The following is a 14,855-nucleotide window of genomic DNA, read 5'->3' as shown; positions in this document are numbered from 1 at the left end:
ATTTACTGACAGGGTTTCTAGTCTTTACCTTATAGAATATTTCTAACAGTAAAATCTCTCTTGTCTGAGGTAAAGTGAACATGTATCTCCTCCTTCCCATCAGAAAAAAAATAAAATAAAAACAAAAACTTGTTTAAGAAAAGAGCCTTATAATTTTGTTTCCAGATTTGTCTTGGCAACCTGGAACCTCTTTGCCAAATCTTGTGTAACAATTATATTAACTCTAATTGTTAAGAGTTTTGCTTCTTCTCCATGCCTTAGCCCTTTACATTTCCTATAGATAAGCTTTGTGTGTGTACGTATGTGTTTCAGACACCAGAATTTTTCTGATACTAGTTGCTCAGTCTTTGGAGAGTCAGACGGCCAAGAAAACAAGCCATACAGCTTAATGGAGCCTCTGAAATCTGCCTTCCCAAATATTTTTATGAATGCCTTCAAATGTCAAGATCTTTGGGCTTTAGCAATTTCTAATTTGTCTCAAAAAGAAAGAAATTGAAGACTGAAGTAGCAAACAGCTGTCCAAAGTTCAGACACAATCCTTACATGAATAATTCTGACCCCAGACACAGATGCAGGGCTGCAAAATACATCAGATTCTGTGTCTGCTTTTCAAAGGCTGATGTAGGGCTGGTATTTTCTTCTAAGTGGAGAAATAACTGTGTATAGTGAAATCTTAGTATGACTCCTAAAAATACCCTCATGTTTCTCTATTTTGTGAATTTTAACTCCAGAATCCCAAAAAGCAGATGAAATGAAATTGGTAGGAGAATAATTATAGACCAAGAATCACACCCCCCCCATCCTAGTTACGTATATAACATCCATTTCATTAATGCTACCTGTTTTTCTTTTCTACAAAATCAGCAGCAGACTTCTTGGCACATGGCACTGTAAAGCATCCTGAGATCCTCTTATCCAACACTTCAAATGGCTTTGTTATTTTTCCCTCTCTCCACACCAGTCCCAACCAAGCAGGAACTAGTTACACTCACTCAATAAAATGTACTTTTATTGAGCACAGCTTGTGTCTTGGCAGCATGCTAGATACAAGGAATATAATACTGAACAAGAATGCATGATGCCTGCCTTCTTGGAATGTATATTCCTCCACTGGTGCTCAACTAGGAAAAATATTCACTCATATACAGAATTTGGAAATAAATGGTGGTATCTTTGAGTGTCAAATGACTTGGACAATCTACTGGTATTTAGTGAGCACCATATGGGATAATTTAACACAGTGAAGAATTGTCTTGAACAAAATGCCAAAAACTCTGTGACTGAGAAATAAACAATTACAATAGAATGTGTTAAGTTCTATTATGAGAAGTATAGGAAGCCTTTGAAAGCATGTCAGGGACACCAACACAGTTTGGAGGTAGGAGCCAGTTTGCAACATTTAAGCTGAAAGAAAACCAATGGGAAGAGTTAGCAAGGTGGTAGTTGGGTAGGAGAATTGAGTTGCAGTCAATTTTATAAAATTACTGAATGAATAACTAAGTTTATGAATAACAGATGGATGATTCTTGTTTATCTCCCATTTATATCCATGAATTGTTGGTTTGGGTCAACGACTCTCTGTTTGTAATGTTATTTTAGTAACAAATATTGTCAATTATTGGGTAAGTTTGCATTTATAATACTCATCATTGTTTGAAGAAAGAGAGTAAAATCTCCAAAAGGTAAAACTTCACACATTTCCATGGACTGGACTTGAAATTTTTCTAGTTTACTTTCCTTTTATCTACTGTATCTTTACACTTCAGCTCAGTTCAGTCGGTCAGTCGTGTCCAGCTCTTTACGACCACATGAATCACAGCACGCCAGGCCTCCCGGTCCATCACCAACTCCCGGAGTTCACCCAAACTCATGTGCATCAAGTTGGTGATGCCATCCAGCCATCTCATCCTCTGTCATCCCCTTCTCCTCCTGCCCCCAATCCCTCCCAGCATCAGAGTCTTTTCCAATGAGTCAACTCTTCGCATGAGGTGGCCAAAGTGTTAGAGTTTCAGCTTTAGCATCAGTCCTTCCAAAGAAATCCCAGGGCTGATCTCCTTCAGAATGGACTGGTTGGATCTCCTTGCAGTCCAAGGGGCTCAGAAGAGTCTTCTCCAGCACCTCAGTTCAAAAGCATCAATTCTTCAGTGCTCAGCTTTCTTCACAGTCCAACTCTGACATCCATACATGACCACAGGAAAAACCATAGCCTTGACTATATGGACCTTGTTGGCAAAGTAATATCTCTACTTTTTAATATGCTACTAGGTTGGCCATAACTTTCCTTCCAAGGAGTAAGCGTCTTTTAATTTCATGGCTGCAATCACTATCTGCAGTGATTTTAGAGCCCCAAATAATTAAGTCTGACACTGTTTCCACTATTTCCCCATCTATTTCACATGAAGTGATGGGACCAGATGCCATGATCTTCGTTTTCTGAATGTTGAGCTTTAACCCAACTTTTTCACTCTCCTCTTTCACTTTTATCAAGAGGCTTTTTAGTTCTTCTTCACTTTCTGCCATAAGGGTGGTGTCATTTGCATATCTGAGGTTATTGATATTTCTCCGGGCAATCTTGATTCCAGCTTGTGTTTCTTCCAGTCCAGCGTTTCTCATGATGTACTCTGCATAGAAGTTAAATAAGCAGGGTGACAATATACAGCCTTGACGTACTCCTTTTCCTATTTGGAACCAGTCTGTTGTTCCAAGTCCAGTTCTAACTGTTGCTTCCTGACCTACATACAGATTTCTCAAGAGGCAGGTCAGGTGGTCTGGTATTCCCATCTCTTTCAGAATTTTCCACAGCTTATTGTGATTCACACAGTCAAAGGCTTTGGCATAGTCAATAAAGCAGAAATAGATGTTTTTCTGGAACTCTCTTGCTTTTTTGATGATCCAGTGGATGTTGACAATTTGATCTCTGGTTCCTCTGCCTTTTCTAAAACCAGCTTGAACATCAGGGAGTTCACGGTTCACATATTGCTGAAGCCTGGCTTGGAGAATTTTGAGCATTACTTTACTAGCATGTGAGATGAGTGCAATTGTGTGATATTTGAGCATTCTTTGGCATTGCCTTTCTTTGGGATTGGAATGAAAACTGACCTTTTCCAGTCCTGTGGCCACTGCTGAGTTTTCCAAATTTGCTGGCATATTGAGTACAGCACTTTCACAGCATCATCTTTCAGGATTTAAAATAGCTCAACTGGAATTCCATCACCTCCATTATCCAGTGTTCATAGCTTCCCAGTTAATGGTCAAACCTGAATGGGTTTAGGTTAAGTCTGAATTAAATGAAGTCATATTATTTGCTATCACACATTCCCAAGTACTCATAAGTTTCTAAATGCTTCTGTTTCATAAAGACTCAGCTATTACCTGTTTTCCTCAAGTCTCAGCTCTTGTTTGGCTGGAAAATTCTACCGGCCACAATCATTATCTTGCTTCAGCCAAGACTCATCAAATGTCCCCAGAGAGCTGCTCTCAGACATCTCTGTAGGCAAAGATAGGTGTACCTCAGGGCCAGAATCAGACACAAAAACTGTCAATGTTTAAAATGTGTAGGTGGCCAATTTAGGTCAGCTTAATTTTTTTTTTAAGAAAGAAAATAAACTGCATATACACACTATTTCTCTTCAATCCATCCTCAAGTAGTTTGAGGGAAAGACAAAGAGTTAGAAAAGTGGATATAAAACATTCAACACATTTAAAATCACAGGATGTTTGAACTGGAAGGGTCTTAGAGAGCCCAGTGCCCCTGGTTTACAGATGAGAAGAGTGAGAATAAGAGCCGGTAAAGAACTAGTCCATGTCATCATGCTGGTACTAAGCACCAGCATGGTTGAGAGCATAAGCTGTGCAGTCAGGTAATCTGAGCTGAGGTTCCAATGTTTCCACTTATTTCATCCCATTTAGTTTCAATTGCCACCCAAGTAATTGAATTATAAGGATTCTAATATATTTAGATTACAGGTTTAGTGTAAGAATTAAATAAAACATATACATAGAGGATTAATACAGTGTGCAGCAGGTAGTAAATGACCACTAAATGGTATGGACCTAACAGAAGCAGAAGATAATAAGAAGAGGTGGCAAGAATACATGGAAGAACTGTACAAAAAAAGATCTTCACGACCCAGATAATCATGATGATGTGATCACTAATCTAGAGCCAGACACCTTGGAATGTGAAGTCAAGTGGGCCTTAGAAAGCATCACTACGAACAAAGCTAATAGAGGTGATGGAATTCCAGTTGAGCTGTTTCAAATCCTGAAAGATGATGCTGTGAAAGTGCTGCACTCAATATGCCAGCAAATTTGGAAAAATCAGCAGTGGCCACAGGACTGGAAAAGGTCAGTTTTCATTCCAATTCCAAAGAAAGGCAATGCCAAAGAATGCTTAAACTACTGCACAATTGCACTCATCTCACATGCTAGTAAAGTAATGCTCAAAATTCTCCAAGCCAGGCTTCAGCAATACATGAACCGTGTACTCCCTGATGTTCAAGCTGGTTTTAGAAAAGGCAGAAGAACCAGAGATCAAATTGCCAACATCTGCTGGATCATGGAAAAAGCAAGAGAGTTCCAGAAAAACATCTATTTCTGCTTTATTGACTATGCCAAAGCCTTTGACTGTGTGGATCACAATAAGCTGTGGAAAATTCTGAAAGAGATGGGAATACCAGACCACCTGACCTGCCTCTTGAGAAATCTGTATGTAGGTCAGGAAGCAACAGTTAGAGCTGGACTTGGAACAACAGACTGTTTCCAAACAGGAAAAGGAGTATGTAAAGGCTGTATATTGTCACCCTGCTTATTTAACTTATATGCAGAGAACATCATGAGAAACGCTGGACTGGAAGAAACACAAGCTGGAATCAAGATTGCCCGGAGAAATATCAATAACCTCAGATATGCAGATGATACCACCCTTATGGAAGAAAGTTAAGAGGAACTAAAAAGCCTCTTGATGAAAGTGAAAGAGGAAAGTGAAAAAGTTGGGTTAAAGCTCAACATTCAGAAAACGAAGATCATGGCATCTGGTCCCATCACTTCATGCGAAATAGATGGGGAAACAGTGGAAACAGTGTCAGACTTAATTTTGGGGGGCTCTAAAATCACTGCAGATAGTGATTGCAGCCATGAAATTAAAAGACGCTTACTCCTTGGAAGGAAAGTTATGGCCAACCTAGTAGCATATTAAAAAGCAGAGATATTACTTTGCCAACAAGGTCCATATAGTCAAGGCTATGGTTTTTCCTGTGGTCATGTATGGATGTCAGAGTTGGACTGTGAAGAAAGCTGAGCACTGAAGAATTGATGCTTTTGAACTGTGGTGCTGGAGAAGACTCTTCTGAGCCCCTTGGACTGCAAGGAGATCCAACCAGTCCATTCTGAAGGAGATCAACCCTGGGATTTCTTTGGAAGGACTGATGCTAAAGCTGAAGCTCCAGTACTTTGGCCACCTCATGTGAAGAGTTGACTCATTGGAAAAGACTCTGATGCTGGGAGGGATTGGGGGCAGGAGGAGAAGGGGACGACCTAGGATGAGATGGCTGGATGGCATCATGGACTCGACAGATGTGAGTCTGAGTGAACTCCGGGGGATGGTGATGGACAGGGAGGCCTGGTGGGCTGCGATTCATGGGATCACAAAGAGTCGGACACGACTGAGCAACTGAACTGAACTGAAACATTAGTTATTAGAATAATTATCTATGGTAGAGAGCCACCTTAAAACACTGGGGAGTCAACCATACTATCTGGAGAAATCCTTTTCTCCTTCAGTTTTGCACCAAGACACTGGGCCAGGATAGTCCTGAAGGCCTAAGATGGAGATGGGGGATGGATTCTGGCTACATTTTCAAACTCCTCCTTAAACAGTCCTCCAATCCAAAGACTTCACTATTCATCCCACACTTCCCTGGAAGTGTAAGATGACAATCATCAATTTTGAATGTGACGAGATCCCAATCACAGGTTCTTATGCAAAAAATACTTTAGATATAGTCTAGTCTAATCATAGTCTGATTATGGAATTCTCAAAAGCAAGGCCTTAGTTCCCTATTATTATTATGTAATTTTTGGAAGGTCAAATATTCCATTACAGTGCTATGCACATAGCAAACTCAAAGAAAGTTTATGGAAGGTAGGAAGAGAATCATTTATTGGTCCTCCTTCTGCCTTTTCTTTGTTTCATGGGGTTACCTTCATCCTAGAATTCCGTGAAGCAGTCATTCAACAGTACCTTCAAACTTTGAACTGATGATAACAACAGCCAACATGAAGTGTGTACGTTCTGTGAAGGTAATGGCCAACAGCTTAACACAATCTCCTCATAACAAATCTCAGAGAAAAAGATTATTATCCTTCCCATTTTACACTTCTCATTTTACATATAATATCATCCCCAAACTATAACTTGGAAAATGAGGCTCAGAGGGAATAAGTAATTTACCCAAGGTCACACAAGTGGTAAGAGTGGTGCCAGGAATCAGACACAGGTAAACTTGAGCTCTTAACATGTGATCTTAGACTCTTAATACTTAATACTTAGACTCTTAATACCTGCCTGTAAATGACAACAAATGCATTTCTAATTTTTCCCGTACTACACAACTCCAGCAAATTCATGCAGTTCTTTTACTTTAGCCATAATTTCTACCTTTAACCAAGGAAGTAACAATAGGATATTGTATATTTCATTTTTTCCATATCCTTAGGCTTTTCAGTGCCACTGTCAGAATGGTCACTTGTTCACCCACATATCCAGCATAAGTCACAGCACACGGGAATGATGATAACAAACAGAATGCATTAACACTATTGCCACACTTGTGAACTGCCCTTTACCAAAAGAAATCAAGTAAGTTTAGGATATATATTGCAAATGCAGGGCAAAGCTGGGTGTTTACCAGCACTTGTGGAAACTGACGTTCAAACCCAAGACCAGACAGTAAATATCATTATGGAAGGCACCAATGCTGTCAAGTCCTTGCAAGGCTTAACAGCCAAATTAGCAATAAATTCTGACAGCCCCATCTATCAGCTCTATTTAGCCAATCTGATGGCAACTTTGTGTTTCTTTGCAGGCCCAGGGAACACACACTTGTGGAAGGAAAAAAAAATACACTTGAGTAAATTTAGTTTTGAATAATTGGGTCATTGAAATTCTTCGGCTAAAGAAAAATGACATTTGTAATTTATAGAAATGACTATTTAAAATACAGTTATGACTGCTTAGAGAACCCCTGAAACTAAATAAATTCAAGTCAGCACATTTAAGGAAGCTGTTAAGAGGAACCTAATGACAGCCCCTCTAATTACCACTCTAACAGAGCTGGTGTGGAAACCTGTCCTAAGCCAGCTCCCCTCCCCTGCAGTCACTGCATCTTGATGCTTGGGAGCCCAGGTCGGGTGGATCAAGGGCTCTCACATCCATCAGGCAAGCCCAGGTACTTGATGTGACCTGTAAAGAAGCAAGACACATTCTGGACAGAAAAGATGGGAGAGACTTTAAAAAATCTATTGGCAGTCCCCAAACCTCTTTGAGAGGATTCTTTCACAGAGCTTGCTTGCAAATGTCCCTACTAACCTGTGCTGGGCTTGACCTCCCAATTAAAGCTATTGTAGCATCTTAGAAAGCCAGATTCCAGACCTGTCTGCCCATTGAAAAATAATGTGGAGGGCTTCCCTGGTGGTTCAGTGGTAAAGAATCTGCCTGCCACTGCAGTAGACACAGGTTCAGAACCTGATCTGGGAAGATCCCATGTGCCACAGTGCAACTAAGCCCATGCACTGCAACTATTGAGCCTGTGCTCTAGAGGCTGGGAGCTGCATCTACTAAGCTCATGTGCCGCAACTGCTGAAGCTCGCACGCCCTAGAGTCTGTGCTCAGCAGCAAGAGAAGCCACTGCAATGAGAAGCCTGAGGGCCACAACTAGAGAGCAGACCCACTCACCGCAACTAGAGAAAAGCCAGTGCAGCAATGAAGACCCAGCACAGCCAAAAGTAAATAAATAAAATTATTTTTTAAAAAAGAAAAATAACATGGAAGTATTACTGCATATGATATCTGAATGAGAAGGAAGAGTCTACACTTCTCCAGCCCTCTTCTATGGGCACATTAGTATGGTGCAGACTTTATCATATCTCCTAATAGTAACACAAAAATGCTAGCAGGTGATACAGGAGAGAAAACATCTCCAGGTCACACTGGAAACCAGTGCTTCTGCAGATGAGTTAGGGGGTCAGCCAGGGTCCCCGAACAAGAGAAGTAAATTTCTTTCCTCCTTGCATGGACCAGTAATTCACAGATAACTGGTACAGCTGGGATATGTGATAGGCAAGAAACATTCCCCTCATTTTTGAAATAGCATAGAATTTGACTGAGATAAACATAAGCTCCTACTTTTTGGTTAATTCAATTGTGTTTGATGGATGGGAGGCAAGGAGAAACCTGACTTATCTGCAGTTGGTGAGAAAAAGACCTGCAGGTATTGATCGCAACTGAGCCAACAATGTGTGTGGTTGTTATTTGCTCTACCACAAACAGTGCAGTGTTCACAGATATATACGGTCTAGGACAAGGAAAGGTGAGTCCCACGCAGTGCCACTTGGATCATACCAGGTCCGGCATATTATATTCATCTCTGAATTACACATTTTAAGAGGCAATACAGGCAGAGACTAATCAAGAGGGTCAGTGGAAATAAAAATAATAACTGCAACAGCAGCAATAACTAATCCTTCCTACAAATGAGGATGCAGACTTGGAGAGGTTAAGAAACTTGCCCAATATCGTACAATTAAGTGATAATGCGGAATTCAAATATGGGCTTGTCTGATCCATGTTTTATTACATCACGTATATTTGTTTTCTTAGCTACACCAAGAGTTGCTTTATCACTGGGCCCATATTAGTCTTTTTTTTTAAAATAAAAATCATATACTTATGGTATATAACAAAATGATTTGATATACATAGTGAAATGATTACTACATCAATCTAGTTCACATACTCTCTGAGGGGAGTAAACTTTGAACTCCAAAATCCCGCAAGCATCCCATTTACTAAGTTTAGCCCACTCCCAGAAATCCACCAACTTCAGAAAAACAATGAAATCTGGTGACCTGGTTTGGCCTGACCTCATTGCTGTGATGAGAAAATGTGGTTCTTATCTTTTGATTCAATGTGGTCCATTTCCAAAATTGCATCTTTGAGGAGTAAATGAGACCTTAGTTTTAAGGAAATGAGGCCAGACTGAAAGATGTCCTTCTACAAGCATTTTAGCAAGTGTGGAAATGACATCTGCAGTCTTATCACGCCCAGGCTCCTACCCGTTTTAGTCAAATAGGCCCCTGGTCACTACTTTTAGTAACACTCACTGGACACAATCCAGAATATGGGCAGAATCAGGATAGAGGCAGAATTTGCCTTTGGTATCCCTATGATAGACACAAAAAGGCACTGCCCAGATCCCCTTCAAGAAAGGCCTCACTTCCTAACTGCGAGGAGTGTGGTCAGCCAACCGCATCCAGCTGTCACTTCTCTGGGGCTGCCTCAGCTCCAGGGAGCAGGCTCACTGAGGTCACACCTTTTTTAGGACAGCCTATATCCAGTGACTAAGCAAAGTGGGGTACAAAGGCCTTACTGTTTAGCTGGAAGAAAGACACTCTATGTGTGTAAAGACTTCAAAGATAGATTTTGCCTTCTACCTGGCACTACAAGACCAAATGCATAACAGTTAATAGTGCACAGAGGACACTGCGGTTGGGACCCCATCCTACCCCAGATGACCAGTCCAATCCAATCATCCCACTCAAGTCCTCCAGGAATCAGCTGGCCCAAAGATAAGACACAGGTCTTCACATGGTCCAACCAGCCTGAAGAGAAGGAATTATACTGTGCGGTTGGCTAGGAGATTTTCTTCTCTCACTGTATGTGAAAAAAAAAAAAAGCATGATGCTCCAGTTTACTTACAGCTGCCACGAGAACCAGCTATGTGAGAGAATGCAGATCAGAGACTGAAAGCTCCTGGGTTCCTGATGACACTGCTGAGTTGCTGAAGTGCTGAAATATGAAGCCTGCGCTACCGCTCTTCTTCCTGTTATATAAGATAATACATTTCTTTATTGTGGAAGCTATTTCAGTCTGGGATTTTGTTACTTTGAATATGTAGCTGAAAATATCCTAACAGAGTTAGGAAAACACTTAATACACAATCACTCCTATCCAGGGTGTTTTTTTTTTTCTTTTAATCCTTAGAGCTATATTAGAATTACTGCAGTTTTTAGCAGAAAGGGGCCATTTAGTCTAAGTTCCTCATTTATAGATTAGGAAACTGAGGTTCAGAAAGGCTGAGTGAGTTGTCTGAGGAGACAAAACTCATAAGTAGCATAGCCAGGTTTAAAAATTTAAAACTCGTTGACACCCAGCATCCAGACATTAATCCATTCATTCAACAGCATTTATAGGTATCTACAACATTTCAAGCACCGTATTCTCAACTTGGCAAGATATTGCTTCCCAAAATACATCATGGAAATGAACTTGCAGGACAATATTTGCAATCTGAGCGAGAGGACAATGATATATGTTTCACAAAGCCTTGTTAAGGCAGAGGCACTTGCAGAATGCTGCAAACAGTCTTCACCAACCAGAAAATCAGAGTGATCTAAGGAAGAGATGGGGCTTCCCTGGTGGCTCAGTGGTAAAGAATCTGCCTGCAGGAGATGCAAGAGATGTGGGTTCAATCCTTGGATCAGGAAGATCCCCTGAAGGAGGGCATGGCAACCCACTCCAGTATTCTTGCCTGGGAAATCCCATGGTCGGAAGAGCCTGGTGGGTTATAGTTGATGGGGGCACAAAGAGTCAGACATGACTCAGCATGCATAAGCATGCATGCAAGGAAGAGACGGGAGGAATGACAAGCTGATAGGAAAGATTTATCATATTTAAAACGAAATTCCAGAGCACTAGGAGGAAAGAGATATTTAACAGGATTATCCATGCACATTCACTTTTTATGGCTATTGAACTATAAAATGCATTCCTAAAAAAATCATATAAAATGAAACAGAAGGAAAATAAATGTCATTTTACTCCAGGCATGTATACTGGAACTCAAGTCCAGAGGGCCACAGTCCATCAACTCAGCTAAAGAATATTCATCACTGAAAGGAATTTTGGCAGGTATGAGTGGAGGTGAAAACAGATACTAGTGTTTCAACAATAACAGCAGTGAAGGTTCATGTAGGGCCTGCCACATTTTGTCACATAAAGCACAGCATATCAAAAACGGAAATGCCTCACTGGAACAGAGAGCAGCTGAACCCATTGTGGCTTCTACTCTATCAGAAATATCTCAGTGACCCTGAGCAGGACAGTCTTCAAAAAGAGATGCGCATGTGGGAGGAAGTTGGAGAGCACTGACCTGGGTGGGTCAGTCACGATCCTTCCCTCTCACAGCCCTTTCTGAGGGAAGCAGTTCCTCGAGCAGGGGAGGCCATCTCTTGTACAGAGGACTCTGGCTTCATTCCAGTCACAACTTTCTGAACAGCCATTGATTCGTAGAAGTGACTGAGCTTCAAAATCTCCACTTAACAGAGATACTAAAGATCAGAATTGCAGGGTGTAGACAGGGAATAATGGGGAGTTATAAGAAGCACCATAAATGATGAATTTCTGAGGACATCAGGACTTTTAGAAGATGTCAGTACTCTGGGACAAGTAGAAGGAGAAATTCTAAGGTACATAAGAAACTTAAAGATCATCCACGGACACTACTCTCAGAATTGTCCATGGGGCTTATACAAAATGCAAAATCCTAAAGTCGAGCCAGAGCCACCAAACCAGACTTCTGAGGATGGGTTCCCACACCCTATACTCAACAAGGTGATTATTATGCACAAAGTTAATGTTTTAAAAACATTGAACTAATTATGGCCCTTTATTTTATCCATGAAGAGGCTAAGGCACTGAGAGGTCACAAAGACAAAGCAGTACACACTGTGTGCGTTTACTCACTATTTCTACTAAAGACATTGCTCTCGCTTTCTCCTCTGATGGCTCATTCACAGTGCCTGAGCATCTTCATCTTGCTCACAGTGGATTTCCTTTCCATGTGTTTGCATTTTGTATTCATTCATTTAGCAAACACTTACGGAGTGTCCCTTATGGACCGAATCTCTTCCTAGGCTTCACACAAACAGAAACAGAATCTCAGAATCAGTGATCAAAAAGATATGCACTGCCTCCACACATAAAACTATAAACAGGATGTCTTTCCAAACATTTGAATGTCCCTTTTTTCTAAATCCCCAAGTGCTTATTATATGATTAAAGCTTATTATGCAATTAGTAAGAATTGTTGACAATATAGGCCTACACTCCTGTAATACCCCCAACCCCAGTGAAAAAAACCACTTTTCTGTTTAAGTGAAAACTAAACCTTGCTTGGGCTCTCATTTAGAAACAGGTAGAAAGAAATACGACTTCCTACAATGAGGCTTTAGCTAATGTAGCCAGATTTCAAACTGCTAACCCAGATCTAAGACCATCTAAAATTCTAACAGTAATGGTCATTAAACATCTAATAATCACCCACACACAAAGAAGACAATTAGCTGTTCAAAATGCCTTGCACCCATCTGAGCCTATGGTGCCTGTTGCTTTCATTTACAATACGTTTCTCTCTTTTACTGCCTGAAGACTATCATGAAATGACACCAGCCAATGCAAAAGGGCCACCATTTTTATTAAAATGAAGCACATAAAGAGATCCTCTCCCCTGAAAAGTGAACTAGAAAAAATACCTTCCTACAGTGGCACTTTCATAAGTCATAGGAAAGTGAGATATGAGGGAGAGGACTTGGGAGAGTCAGATTTACTAGGCCAGGACGCTGAAGCAGAACAAATGGTGACTCAAATGGAAGGTTCTGAGCACAAGAATGCTATGAAGTGGTCAGACAAAAAAGACACAAATACGCTGCCATTATTCCATTCATGGCTTTAAGGAGAGAGGCAGGCAAGGAAGAGAAGGTGGGGAGTAGCGTGGTCAGACCTTCTGACCTCCACTTACTTGCTCCTCATTGTTAGGAGCAGAACAGAAGAAATAACAAGAAGAGTGCAGAGGAGGAAAGAAAAGTAAGGAAAAAAGTGTTAGAAGGAAAAAACCCAACCTGACCCTCAGATAATTTCAGAGAAAGCCCAAGGAATGAATGTAAGCTGTCAAAGCAACAAATAGTCATAACATCTGCAATCTTTAAACATGAACTTCTCATTTTACAGAGTGATAAAGAGTTGTTTTTCTGTTTTGACTACCTCATTCCATTTCTCCTTAAACCCCCGCCTATAACCTCTGAGTGCGGATATCTCTCCATGTCAATGAAATTGCATGTTGGTGCTGACCTGTCATCTCTACACTTTTGTTTCCCACCAGCAGAGGCCCCAGAGGAGCTGTAAAAGCAGAGCAAAGTGGGCTAGGCCTGGTTATATATAGTTATGCAGAATAAACTAGGGCATGTGATTCTTTTGCCAATATGTGTATAGTAGATACTGACACCAAGTATCACAGAGGTAATCCTGTAAACATTCCCAGGAAATCTGTCATATGGTCTGGATTGCTGGATAAAGCACTCAGCATCACTAACAAAAACAGCATATGGGAAAAAGCCCCTCTCAATGTGATGTAATAAATGCAAAAATCACCATTAATTAAGACCCAAAGAAACCTGAGCTGAAATGAGAGTCAAGGTGTTCAAGATCAGTGAACTATGAATCCAAGTGTATTTAAATATATAATGAAATCTCCTTTCCAACCTACATAGTCTTTGCCAAGAACATCACAGGATTCCTTAATAATGGCTGATGGGTTTCTTTGCAAACAGAGTTCCATAGTCTGTAGTCTCACAGACTACAGACTGGCAGATATTGCTGTCACAAGTCACATTTTCTTCACATATAGGAACTTGCATTAGTCTCCTGTCACTATTAAAATAATAAATAGCAATTTTTCATAATTTTTATCTATTAAAATTATCATCAAATTTCATGCCTGCAACTGAGGATTCTTTCTTCCTAGTTTCCCACTTAGTTCTATTTTAAGGGACCCTATTAATGATTTTCTCTACTTGGAATAATTGGACAATCTAAAACTGAGAAATAAGCACTTTCCTTTCCTCATTGTTTCCCCATCTTCTTTATTTTAAAAGCCCCATGAGATCACAAACATTTGTCCTTAGGGCAATATCAGCAGTTAATGATTCATGTTCAAAGGCTTGAAGTTGTCTAATTAACAAAAAGCAATGTTTTACATAAGCCATTTTTGCTTTCAAGTTAATAGCATACAATATATACAAACACTGGATTGCAAGCAAGTCTCCAAGCCTGTGATGAGCTATTAATTCAAAACTTTCCAATTTCATTTTATCTAACCCAAACTTCAAGTCATTAAAAATGCACCATTTTCATTCTGATTTATTGGCACCTTTACGGTACAGTTCACACGTCACATCCTCCTATAATGTGCTCATAAAAATAACTTTTCATATTTTTATTAAAATATGCACTTGATTAATGAAAATTATATCAGCATATTTTCTGTGAAGTATATTCTTAGTAGTATCAATCATTATCAGTACCAGGATCTTTTAAATAGTCCTTCTTTAATGTAAATGGTGGCATGGATTAAGTATTTCCTCAAAAGCAGACATTTGGTAAAATTTTTGGTACTTATCACTGTGGCATCATTAATTTTTATGGAATGTCTGACTTTAAAATGATAAATACTAGCATTTTAAAGCTCTAGTATGTATGTGTGTTTCTGATATCAGTGACTCTGAAATCAGCAACAATCCAG

General features: G+C 40.1%; 2 long non-coding RNA genes across 2 annotated transcripts in view; one reads left to right on the top strand and one right to left on the bottom strand.

Annotated features, from left to right (window-relative positions):
- The window catches only part of LOC138424620 (uncharacterized), a 694,361-nt gene that overhangs the window by 321,466 nt on the left and 358,040 nt on the right, over positions 1 to 14,855 (bottom strand). The window contains exon 6 of the long non-coding RNA XR_011250888.1: positions 9,977 to 10,100. This is a non-coding gene — a long non-coding RNA (uncharacterized lncRNA). The remainder of the gene's footprint in view (positions 1 to 9,976; positions 10,101 to 14,855) is intronic.
- Positions 1 to 14,855, top strand: part of LOC138424623 (uncharacterized) — a 56,697-nt gene that overhangs the window by 34,711 nt on the left and 7,131 nt on the right. The gene's annotated exons all lie outside the window — the stretch shown is intronic.

This window comes from Ovis canadensis, chromosome 19 (genome assembly GCF_042477335.2).
Source record: "Ovis canadensis isolate MfBH-ARS-UI-01 breed Bighorn chromosome 19, ARS-UI_OviCan_v2, whole genome shotgun sequence".
NCBI classification, from domain to species: domain Eukaryota; kingdom Metazoa; phylum Chordata; class Mammalia; order Artiodactyla; family Bovidae; genus Ovis; species Ovis canadensis.
This window is presented reverse-complemented; position numbering and strand designations above follow the sequence as displayed.